Source organism: Dermochelys coriacea, chromosome 2 (genome assembly GCF_009764565.3).
Source record: "Dermochelys coriacea isolate rDerCor1 chromosome 2, rDerCor1.pri.v4, whole genome shotgun sequence".
NCBI classification, from domain to species: domain Eukaryota; kingdom Metazoa; phylum Chordata; order Testudines; family Dermochelyidae; genus Dermochelys; species Dermochelys coriacea.
Window position 1 is genome coordinate 84739951 of NC_050069.1, and position 12810 is coordinate 84752760.

At 40.9% G+C, this 12810-nt stretch overlaps 1 long non-coding RNA gene across 2 annotated transcripts in view; it reads left to right on the forward strand.

Annotated features, from left to right (window-relative positions):
- The first annotated feature begins 1392 nt into the window (after positions 1–1392).
- The window catches only part of LOC119850806, an 85440-nt gene continuing 74022 nt past the window's right edge, over positions 1393–12810 (forward strand). For both annotated transcript variants that reach the window (XR_006278898.1, XR_006278899.1), the window contains exons 1-2: positions 1393–1439; positions 2686–2726. This is a non-coding gene — a long non-coding RNA (uncharacterized LOC119850806). The remainder of the gene's footprint in view (positions 1440–2685; positions 2727–12810) is intronic.

The window sequence follows — 12810 nt, forward strand, 5'->3', positions numbered from 1 at the left end:
GCTTAGAAAATAAGCTGTGCTGAATGGAATGGATATTCCTGTTTTTGTGTCTTTTTATAACTTAAGGTTTTGTCTAGAGGGATTCTCTATTTTTTGAATCTAATTACCCTGTAAGGTATTTACCATCCTGATTTTACAGAGGTAATTCTTTTACTTTTTCTTCTATTAAAATTCTTCTTTTAAGAACCTGATTGCTTTTTTTTCATTGTTCTTAAGATCCAAGGGTTTGGGTCTGTGTTCACCTATGAAAATTGGTGAGGATTTTTATCAAGCCTTCCCCAGGAAAGGCGGTATAGGGTTTGGGGAGGATTTTGGGGGGGAAAGACATTTCCAAGTGGGCTCTTTCCTGGTCATATATCTGTTAGACGCTTGGTGGTGGTAGTAATAAAGTCCAAGGGAAAAAGGAAAATAGTTTGTACCTTGGGAAGTTTTAACCTAAGCTGATAAAAATAAGCTTAGGAGGTTTTCATGCAGGTCCCCACATCTGTACCCTAGAGTGGGGAAGGAACCTTGACGATGACCATTTATCACTAAGTCCAGTTTGCCTAGATGGCAAGACAGACTGGGGTGCCCAGCGGGACTGTCACTGACTCCATGGTGAGACTGTTACAGTGATCCAGGAGTTCACATTTGTTTCTGATGTGGCAAAATCTAATTATAGAACACATCACCAGTTTGGGGTGTCTGCCCTGTTTTTGACTGTCTGCCCCAAGGCAGGCATTCACTATTGTGCACCACTCCAGACAGTGTGACAGATGGATACAAAATTGTTCTTAGATCCTAGGGTTAATCACAAAGAGCTAATATAATTTAAAGATGAGAATCCTCGTCTGCACAGACGGTTACCACTATTTTGACATTGTGTTCGATAACACTTGTTATAACACTGCCATATCCCAATGCAGACAAGTCCTACAGCATTAGAATATGGACTAAATATTTCTATTATGGTAGTGCCCAAAGACCCCAATTCACCCCATCACATGGGGCACTGTACAAACATACGTTCTCAGTATGAGGAGTTTACAGTAGGACTGGTGAAAAAATGTATTTTTTGTAAAATCAAAAATCAGATTTCATTGTGTTTGAAATAATTCATTATTTTGTTGGAGTTTTTTCACAAAAGGAAACAGAAAAATTTTGACAGGTTTCAGAGTAGCAGCCGTGTTAATCTGTATTCGCAAAAAGAAAAGGAGTACTTGTGGCACCTTAGAGACTAACACATTTATTTGAGCATAAGCTTTCGTGAGCTACAGCTCACTTCATCGGATACACCGATGCATAACGTGTAGCTCATGAAAGCTTATGCTCAAATAAATTGGTTAGTCTCTAAGGTGCCACAAGTACTCCTTTTCTTTTGCGAATACAGACTAACACGGCTGCTACTCTGAAAGCTATAAGTAAATTCACTTCCTTAGTGTTACTGGATAAATCCCATGGTAAGCCCAGTTGTTAACTAAAAGAGCAATTTCTTCCTGATTGCTTTTACGGTTTACTGAGAAGGCTGAATGAAATGTTTCTTATTTCTGTTGACGTAATTTGTTGATGCACTGTTGAGGATGGCAAAGGCCTCAGTTCCATAACAAGTGTATTTTCTGCACATCTCCTACCACTCTAAAACCAGTAACAGTATGTTAGCTTGACATTAATGAAGAAGCACAGCAATTCTCTGTGGAATGGAACATTTTTTTGGCTGAATTACAAATGGTTGTTTTTCCTTGGGAAAGAGATTCAGTCCTTGGCTGTTCATGAACTTTTTAAAGTATCTGAATCAATCTGTGCAGTAGAATGAATTGATTTCCTTTGTCTCCTTTTAGCTTTCATTCTCTTTTAGTAAACATATATATATCGTTAAATAAGTTGGTAGTAAATTTGGTTGATTTCAGTTTGGCAGTGAAGCATTGTGTATTTTAGAGCATTTGTTTTGCCCTCCTCCAGTGCTAGATCTTTTCAACCTCACATAACTGAGGCCGTATCCCCATTTAATACAACCTTTCCTATTCTTGTGATTGGAATTTCCCCCTACAGAGCAAGCTGGTCAGATCATTAAATCAGAGGTCTAAGAAGCAGGGGATGTAGGTTAAACATTTCTCTAATGTAGCCTCCTATGGTCTCTTCACAGACCCCAGTTTTCTATGATCACTCATAGTTTGATTCAGCCTTCCTAAACTAAATCTGTATTTCAGTTAAAAATTGTCAAAAGAGAACTCTGGGCTTTTGTCTCTCAGTCGAGTGACCTGACACACAACCCTTTAGCATTACCTGAGGCAACTGAATTAACTAACACATTTTAAGTAACATTTAAACTTGACCTTAGTTTAGACAGGGACAGTTGTTTAAAAAGGTCTGGAGCAGAGACAAGCAGGCAGTCTGTGTTGTTCCTCAGGCAGCTCCCCTTCATGGCTTCCCGGTTTAAGTACAGGTATTGGCCAGTCGGGACTGCTCGGACTGCCACTCAGGTCCTCTGGGTGGTACTTCTTGCCAAGACCAGCCTCACAGGGTCCTCCCATGAGAGTCCAGCCATAGCCGTCTGTGGCACTGTGGAGACATCAGTAGCTCAGAATCTCCCAGGGTCCAGCCCTGCAGGTTTTAATACCAGTTTTCTGAAATTGGCTGGAATTGCTGTAAGAACAAGGTCATTGTAGACTTTGACATCTTTCTCTAAAGCCTTTTCTTCTTCCATAGGTGGCCATTTAATTGGAGCTCTTGATATAGTGTCTGCTGTGGTGAGTGTTTTCTCTGCTACGTGTTCAATGTTGAAAGAAAATTGCATCAGCCGAAGTCTAAATCTTTGAATCCTAAATGGAAAGTTTTCCAGTGGTTTTACACCCAATAATGCCACTAAGAACTGGTGATCAGTTTCTGCATTATTTTGGCTAGCACAGGTTAATAGGGTTGCCAACTGTCTAAATGCACAAACCCAAACACCCTTGCCATGCCCCCGTCCAGCCCCTTTCCCGAGGCCCACCCTTCTCACTCCATCCTCCCTCCCTCCGTCGCTTGCTCTTCCCCACCCTCACTCACTTTCACCGGCAGGAGGTTGGGGTGCAGGAGGGGGTGTGGGCTATGGGAGAGAGTCTAGGTGTGAGAGAGGGCTCAGGGCTGGGGCAGGGAGTTGGGGAGCGGAAAGGAGTGTGGGCTTGGTTGGGTGGTGCTTAACTCAGGCCGCTCCCAGAAGCGACTGGGATGTCCCTGCAGCTCCTAGGCTTGGGGAGGCCAGGCGGCTCTGTGCACTGCCCCTGCCTGCAGGCACTGCCCCCGCAGCTTCCATTGGCTGCAGTTCCCGACCAATAGGAGCTGTGGAGCTGGTGCTCGGGGCAGGGGCAGCACACGGAGCCTCCCTGATTGACCCCACACTTAGGGGCCGCAGGGACATGCCGGCCGCTTCCAGGAGCTGCACAGAGCCAGGGAAGGTAGGGAGCCTGCCTTAGCCCCACTGTACCACCAACTGGACTTTTGGCCTATTAAAATGTCCCAGATTGCTTTCAGTAGCAACTGGGAGATGGTGGCTGATTCCAGGAGATTCCTAGCCAATCCGGGAGGGATGGCAAATCTAGGTATAAATAACAGTGTAGACAGTAAGGCACTGTTTAAGTGAGTAAAGACACGCCAGAACCTTAGAGTATGTACTCTACATGGCTCTCCACGCGTGCAAGCAGTGTCTCCCATAGCTACACTACTATTTTTAGCAAAGTACTATAGTGTCCTGTTTTCTGTCCGCTGCCAGAGACTTTCTCTGCCACAGGGAGTTGTTGAAGCCTTCCTCTGCCTTAGAGGAAGACTCTGGCTTTGGAGAAAGGCTCTGTCAAGGGGATGCAGCAAGCCTTCCCCTTGCTGGAGCCTTTCACTGCCACATTGTGTATGCGGCCTACTTTTCAGTACGGCATATAGCTACACGTACCCTACACGCTGCTGCCAGCACGGACAAGGTCTCAGTGGGAAGCCTGGGGTTAATGTGATGTGTTAAAATACAACTGGTCCTGTCTACATCAGAGTTTTAAAACATGTTAGTTAAAATGTATTTGTTGGTAAGTTTAAAAAATAAAACAAAACACCTTTTAGCCTAGCCTAGATAGAATTCAAGAAATGAGAGTGCTCAGCACATTGCAGGACTGGCTTCTTGTAATGCTGCTGAATACTCACCAGACCACTCTTGTATTAGAAACAGTAGAAGAGCTCAGCAGCCAAGACAGTTTCTTTGAATAAAGAGCCTGACTCAGGAAGAGCCTTCTGGCATTACTTTCTGATGGTCATACTGGTCACTTGGGATGAATTCTACCCTAGATATGTTTTCCTTTTTTGTTTGTATTTGTTAATAAACAGTCATGTTGACTTGGCTTGTGTTTTAGCTCAGAGGGCCTAAACAAACCCACTGGTTTAGCCCTGATGTGGTTTCCCTAACTACCAGACATACTATTTTATGACAGGCTAACAAATCTAATTACTGAAAATTCCAGTTGACTAGCTGGGAAACTGGTTTAATGGATCAACTTCTCTATTTAAAAAAAAAAAAAAAAGAGTACTTGTGGCACCTTAGAGACTAACAAATTTATTTGAGCATAAGCTTTCGTGAGCTACAGCTCAGCTCATGAAAGCTTATGCTCAAATAAATTTTTTAGTCTCTAAGGTACCACAAGTACTCCTTTTCTTTTTGTGGATACAGACTAACACAGCTGCTACTCTGAAACCTGTCAACTTCTCTATGGATCTGTACATCAAAGATGCTTTGATTTATTTATTTTATCACTTCTTTACAATAAGAAAAGAACATTGTTATTTTAAATTCTACTTGCTGTATTTTCTGATTGTGTGACTGTAGTTAGTTATTAAACCACTAGAGGACAGTATTTACATAGAAAAACATATACTTACAAACATCTTGGTTAGTTAAAAGAAAAGGAGTACTTGTGGCACCTTAGAGATTAACAAATTTATTAGAGCATAAGTTTTCGTGAGCTACAGCTCCCTTCATCGGATACATGCAGTGGAAAATATAGTGGGGAGATTTTATATACACAGAGAATATGAAACAATGGGTGTTACCATACAGACTGTAACAAGAGTGATCAGAAAAGGTGAGCTATTACCAACAGGAGAGTGGGTCGGGGGGAGGGAACAGACCTTTTGTAGTGATAATCCACGTGGGTCATTTGCAGCACTTTACAAGAACAGTAAGAGGGGAAATAAACAAGGGAAAATAGTTTTACATTGTGTAATGCCACATTCACTCCCAGTCTTTATTGAAACCTAAATTAATTGTATTCAGTTTGCAAATTAATTCCAATTCAGCAGTCTCTCGTTGGAGTCTGTTTTTGAAGTTTTTTTATTGAAAAGTTGCCACTTTTAGGTCTGTAATCGAGTGACCAGAGAGACTGGAGTGTTCTTCGACTTGTTTTTGAATGTTATAATTCTTGACATCTGATTTGTGTCCATTTATTCTTTTACGTAGAGACTGTCCAGTTTGACCAATGTACATGGCAGAGGGGCATTGCTGGCACATGATGGCAGATATCACATTGGTAGATGCGCAGGTGAACGAACCTCTGATAGTGTGGCTGATGTGATTAGGCTCTATGATGGTGTCCCCTGAATAGATATGTGGACACAGTTGGGAACGGGCTTTGTTGCAAGGATAGGTTCCTGGGTTAGTGTTTTTGTGTGGTGTGTGGCTGCTGGTGAGTATTTGCTTCAGGTTGGGGGGCCGAAACAACAGACTGGACTTATACATAGAGTGCTTCCACCGACGTGCATGGGCTGAAATTGTGGAAAAGCAACCTCACTTTCCCCATAGCCTCAGCCGTGCAGAAAACAATGCCATCCACAGCCTCATAAACAACTCTGACATCATAATCAAAAAGGCTAACAAAGGAGGTGCTGTCATCATCATGAATAGGTCGGAATATGAACAAGACGCTGCTAGGCAGCTCTCCAACATCACTTTCTACAAGCCATTACCTCTGATCCCACTGAGGGTTACCAAAACAAACTACACCATCTGCTTAAGAAACTCCCTGAAAAAGCACAAGAACAAATCCGCACAGACACACCCCTAGAACTCCGACCAGGGGTATTTTAATCTGCTACCCAAACCTGGAAATCCTGGATGCCCCATCATCTCAGGCATTGGCACCCTGACAGCAGGATTGTCTGGCTATGTAGACTCCCTCCTCAGGCCCTACGCTACCAGCACTCCCAACTGTCTTCGAGACACCACTGACTTCCTGAGGAAACTACAGTCCATCGGTGATCTTCCAGAAAACACCATCCTAGCCACTATGGATGTAGAAGCCCTCTACACTAACATTCCACACAAAGATGGACTACAAGCTGTCTGGAATAGTATCTCTGATAATGTCATGGCAAACCTGGTGGTTGAACTTTGTGACTTTGTCCTCATCCATAACTATTTCACTTTTGGGGACAATGTATACCTTCAAGTCAGCGGCACTGCGATGGGTACCCGCATGGCCCCACAGTATGCCAACATTTTTATGGCTGACTTAGAACAACGCTTCCTCAGCTCTCGTCCCCTAATGCCCCTACTCTACTTGCGCTACATTGATGACGCTTCCTGGACACTACGGTGCTAATAAGCGATGGTCACATAAACACCACCGTATACTGGAAACCTACTGACCGCTATGCTTACCTACATGCCTCCAGCTTTCATCCAGACCACACCACACGATCTGTGGTTGTCTACAACCAAGCTCTACAATACAACCGCATTTGCTCCAATCCTTCAGACAGAGACAGACCCCTACAAGATATCTATCAAGCATTCTTACAACTACAATACCCACCCGTTGAAGTGAAGAAACAGATTGACAGAGCCAGAAGAGTACCCAGAAGTTACCTACTACAGGACAGGCCCAAAAAAGAAAATAACAGAACTCCCCTAGCCATCACCTTCAGCCCCCAACTAAAACCTCTCCATCACATCATCTAGGATCTACAACCTATCCTGAAGGATGACCCATCACTCTCACCGATCTTGGAAGACAGGCCAGTCCTTGCTTACAGACAGCCCCCCAACCTGAAGCAAATACTCACCAGCAGCCACGCACCACACAACAAAAACACTAACCCAGGAACCTATCCTTGCAACAAAGCTTGTTGCCAACTGTGTCCATATATCTATTCAGGGGACTCCATCATAGGGCCTAATCACATCAGCCACACTATCAGAGGCTCATTCACCTGCACATCTACCAATGTGATATCTGCCATCAAGTGCCAGCAATGCCCCTCTGCCATGTACATTGGCCAAACTGGACAGTCTCTACGTAAAAGAATAAATGGACACAAATCAGACGTCAAGAATTATAACATTCAAAAACCAGTCGGAGAACACTTCAATCTCTTTGATCACTCGATTACAGACCTAAAAGTGGCAACTCTTCAACAAAAAAACTTCAAAAACAGACTCCAAGGAGAGACTGCTGAATTGGAATTAATTTGCAAACTGGATACAATTAACTTAGGCTTGAATAAAGACTGGGAGTGGATGTGTCATTACACAAAGTAAAACTGTTTTCCCTTGTTTATTTCCCCTCCTACTGTTCTTGTCAACTGCTGGAAATGGCCCACCTTGATTATCACTACAAAAGGTCTATTCTCCCCTTACCCCCCCCCCACTCTCCTGCTGGTAATAGCTCACCTTTCCTGATCACTCTCATTAGGGTCTGTATGGTAACACCCACTGTTTCATATTCTCTGTGTATATAAAATCTCCCCACTATATTTTCCACTATATGCATCCGATGAAGTGAGCTGTAGCTCACGAAAGCTTATGCTCAAATACATTTGTTAGTCTCTAAGGTGCCACAAGTACTCCTTTTCTTTTTATGGATACAGACTAACACGGCTGCTACTCTGAAATCTGAAACCTGGTTAGTTAGTTATACTTGGTTTGAAGTAGTTTCTAGCATTGACGATGTGCTGCTAATGGAAATCCAACAGTATTTGGTTAATTGAAAGTTTATCACCTCACTTAAAAATCAGACTTTTTCTCATTGTCTGAAAAGTTCTGGATGCATCATAACTAAGCCATCTCATTTTAAGCAATTAGAAAAAGAGGGGGTTCATAACATTGAAAGTACCTGGATATGTTTTCTGTTTATTGTTTTGAATAAGCTGTCTTCATAATACTAGTACCACAAGATATGTGGAACATTATTCGTTCAGGCTCACAAGAAAGTTTGCTAGCTTTTTTTCAGGGCTTCCATTGCGTGTTCATCTATTTCTACTACTCTTATTATCTCATTTTGATAAATTTCTGCACATTTACACTTACTCTAGGATAAGGGTCTGGCCCTGTCAGTTTATTAGTCCTTCTATTCTGAGTATATCTCTTAATTCACTTCTTGCTTCTCTGCACCCATGCTGTATAGTAAACCCATCTCTGAATAGTAAACTTGTTTTAATCTTTGATAAAGACATTATTAAAACAAATCACAAGTACCCTATTGGCATTTACTGTGTTACCAGTGTTCATGGAGATTTCTTTTCAATATAGGCTTCTTAAGCCATTATGGGTTATACAAGGACAGAGACAAACTGCCAGCTAATTGAAAAGTAATACAAGTGTTAGCAGGGACAGCTTGGGGAATTACTCTTCCCAAGGAAGAAAAGTGAGAAGTGGAAGCAAAATGTTACCACTGCAATGTAGTAATGTTTTTAGACCTACTTTTCACTCATTTTGAACTTGTGTAAATGAGCATATGAAGTGCAGGGCAATGGTGAATCCGGCCCTCAGGCTTTAATCACTTAAAATCACTTGGCCACTTGCCACTAGATCTTGTCTAGACCAGGATTTAAGGTGTGATATTCACACACAGTAGCTAACATGCTAATACATTTCAAAAATCTGGTGGCGATAAGACCCTTATCTTTACAATGTGCTAGACTGGTGGTTTAATGCTTAGGAGGAGCTAACATCACATCTTTAAATCCTAGTCTAGACAAGACCTTGTTCAGCTACACATTATTTTTTTCAGCTGCTTTTCCCTTGCCTGTTTTCAGTAATGAAATTCTGGAGATGATAGAGACTTCAATGAGAGTCCCAAACACAGCAATCCAGTTTGAGCTGGGGGTCCCTTTGGACACTGGTTTGGTTGCTTTTTTGGCTTACAGCAGAAATCAAATTGCAGCCCAAATGACCCCAAAAGCAGCTAATTAAACCAAGAGTCTCCTTGGGAAGAGAAGATCCTCCACTAAATAGGAAGACTTGCAAGTCTATTGTCCTAACATCAGCAGCAGCAATCACTATGACACAATCAGAAAGTACCTCATCGAGACTCCGTACTATGCCTTATTTCTGATTAATGTATGTATCTGAAACCACTAAAAATATAAAAAACCTCATGTCTGATATAGCTCACCATTTCCTTACATTTTGCAAAGCAGGTACCATCAAAATCAGTGAAGATACTTGTCACTCAAGTTGGACATGACTTTTAGAAGCAAATGACTAAAATGGTTCATATTTGGCTGTAACACAAACTCTACTTCAAAAAAATTCTACTTAAGATACTTGCTTTTCTATGAGGCATCAAGAAGATAGCATTCTTAGGATAAAATATATTTTGTTAAATTAAGAATGTCCTTCATTCACCATCCTCCCCAATAACACTAGATGTTTAACAATCAGTTTTTAATGAGTGGCATAGATTACCCTCTGACCTTCCCCACGCCCCCAAATGGTTTGGAAAACAATTAAAAGTCAAGATAGATCAAAGGACTGAAAAAAAAAATCAAGATCTCAGAACATTGGCATGTTTTGAGGATCATTGATACACCAGATATCATGTTTCCTGATATCAATAAGTTGTAGAGTTGCCAGTTTTGGTTGGATGTATTCCTGGAGGTTTAATCACATGACATACTTTTTAATTAAAGAGTTAATCTTTAATTCTTGGAGACTCCAGGAGGAGTTGAGACTCCTGGAAGGTTGGCAACCCTAATAGGTTGGGTAGTTTGAATTATAAAGGACGCCACTGATACCAGAAGCTTTTTGTCTAGACAAAATCCTTTTGCAGACCCAAACTCTATATCTTGTGTTATCATTTATTCAGACAATGTTATATTTTAAACCATACTTATTTCCCTGATGTTTTCCAGCAACCTCTGTTACTTCCCTTCCCTGATGGTTCCATTGACTGAGCTTCTCTCTCATTTTCTGCTGCCTCCCTTCTCCCTGCCCAAAGAAGCCCTCCACTAGTTTGCAAAAGGCTAGATCCCACAACATCCACTTACTTAGAATGGACAGGTTTCAGAGTAGCAGCCGTGTTTGTCTGTATTCGCAAAAAGAAAAGGAGTACTTGTGGCACCTTAGAGACTAACAAATTTATTAGAGCATAAGCTTTCGCTGTAGCTCACGAAAGCTTATGCTCTAATAAATTTGTTAGTCTCTAAGGTGCCACAAGTACTCCTTTTTCTTTTTTAGAATGGACAGTGTATAAGATGGATAAATCACCCCATTAGCCTAGTTTAAACAGCTTACTTTGTATGTTTAAATTGGTCATGGGTAGTTACACAAACTGGAGCACTTTTAAGACAATTAGTGTCCTTGAAGCAAAAGCCACACTCCCCTTGGTACTTAATGTCACTTGGATGGCATCCTGCCAGACATTTTAGCTTGTTAAGAACTCTGAGATATACAGTATAACTTGTATGGAGTCAGGAGGGAGAAGCCAGATCATCCAAAAATAGCTCTTAAAAAACGTACAGTTACTATTAAAAAAAAAAAGACTTGACTTGACTTCTCACTTTCTATCTTTGGGTTTCCTATAATATATATCAGCCTAGCATATAAATGCTTTCCAAATAAATTAAATTTGCATAGTGAGGTCTCTAGTGGACTTGAAGTTGTTTTCTGTGCTTCTCTTCTCCCATCCCTGAATAAAGGCAGCTTTGCCTTACATATATGTGTGCATGTATATATCTATATCTTCAGCATTTATGACTGCTTTTTAATATATTTTCCTATTGTTTCCCTTACGTGTACCAAATATTTACTGTCTCTTCATTTGAAGCCCTGTTTAAAACATACATCTTCTGCAAATCCTTCCAGCAATAAATTAGCATATATAGAAAAGAAAAAAAGGATATCAGCACTGCTTTGAGGTTGGAACTTTTCCTGGCATATTGTGTCTTAGTTGTAGTGTATCTGAATTGTACTGCCTGTCTGATGTACAACAAACTACTTGAAGCAGACACCATGTTGTCCTTTTATGTTTGTACAAGGCAGGGCATGCTGATTGCAATCATCAACAATAATATTAAATTATTCATTTTTATAGCACCTATCACACACAATTGGAATGGCGTGTAAACTTTAAAGTATTTTAAAAGAACTGGTCCAAGTGGACTAGACCAAAAGGTACTCACAAAGGGGAAGAAAAAACAAAGGGGTAAAAATGATCAAAGATGAGCTAACTAATATAGAAGAAGTTCTTGTTCCGACTCCTGCAAGCAGGTGCTTATAACCAGCACATATTGTGGAGGCATTACTCATTCCTCAGTAGTCAGGCAGCAAATAATAACACTGATCTACTACCCCCATTGTGAGAATGGTACAATAAAGAGTCATGCCAAAACTGATTTGGAGACTGCAGTCTTTTAAGGCTCTTAAGCTGTCATAGGATAACAGGGAAGGTTCTCTCATGGATTGGTAACTGGTTAAAAGACAGGAAACAAAGGGTAGGAATAAATGGTCAGTTTTCAGAATAGAGAGAGGTAAATAGTGCTGGGCCCAGTCCTATTCAACATATTCATACATTATCTGGAAAAAGGGGTAAACAGTGTGGTAGCAAAATTCGCAGATGATACAAAACTAATCAAAAAGAAAAGGAGTACTTGTGGCACCTTAGAGACTAACAATTTTATTAGAGCATAAGCTTTCGTGAGCTACAGCTCACTTCATCGGATGCTCACGAAAGCTTATGCTCTAATAAATTTGTTAGTCTCTAAGGTGCCACAAGTACTCCTTTTCTTTTTGCGAATACAGACTAACACGGCTGCTACTCTGAAAACTAATCAAGATAGTTAATTCCCAGGCAGACTGCGAAGAGCTAAAAAAGGATCTCTCAAAACTAGGTGACTGGGCAACAAAATGGCAGATAAAACTCAATGTTGATAAATGCAAAGTAATGCACATTGGAAATCATAATCCCAACTAAACATATAAAATGACGGGGTCTAAATTAGCTGTTACTACTCAAGAAAGAGATCTTGGAGTCATTGTCAATAGTTCTCTGAAAACATCCGCTCAATGTGCAGCGGCAGTCAAAAAAGTGAACAGAATATTGGGAATCATTAAGAAAGAGATAGATAAGACAGAAAATATTATATTGCCTCTATATAAATCCATGGTACGCCCACATTTTGAATACTGCGTGCAGACATGGTTGCCCCATCTCAAAGAAGATATATTGGAAGAGGTTCAGAAAAGGGCAACAAAAATTATTAGGGGCATGGAACAGCTTCCATATGAGGAGAGATTAATAAGAATGGGATTTTTTTAGTTTGGAAAAGAGACAAGTGAAGGGGGATATGATAGAGATTTATAAAATCATGACTGGTGTGGAGAAAGTAAATAAGGAAATGTTATTGACTCCTTCTCATAACTAGGGGTCACCAAATGAAATTAATAGGCAGCAGATTTAAAACAAACAAAAGGAAGTATTTTTTCACACAACGCACAGTCAACCTGTGGAACTCCTTGCCAGAGGATGTTGTGAAGGCCAAGATTATAACAGGGTTCAAAAAAGAACTAGATAAGTTAATGGAGGTGTCGTCAGATGTCAC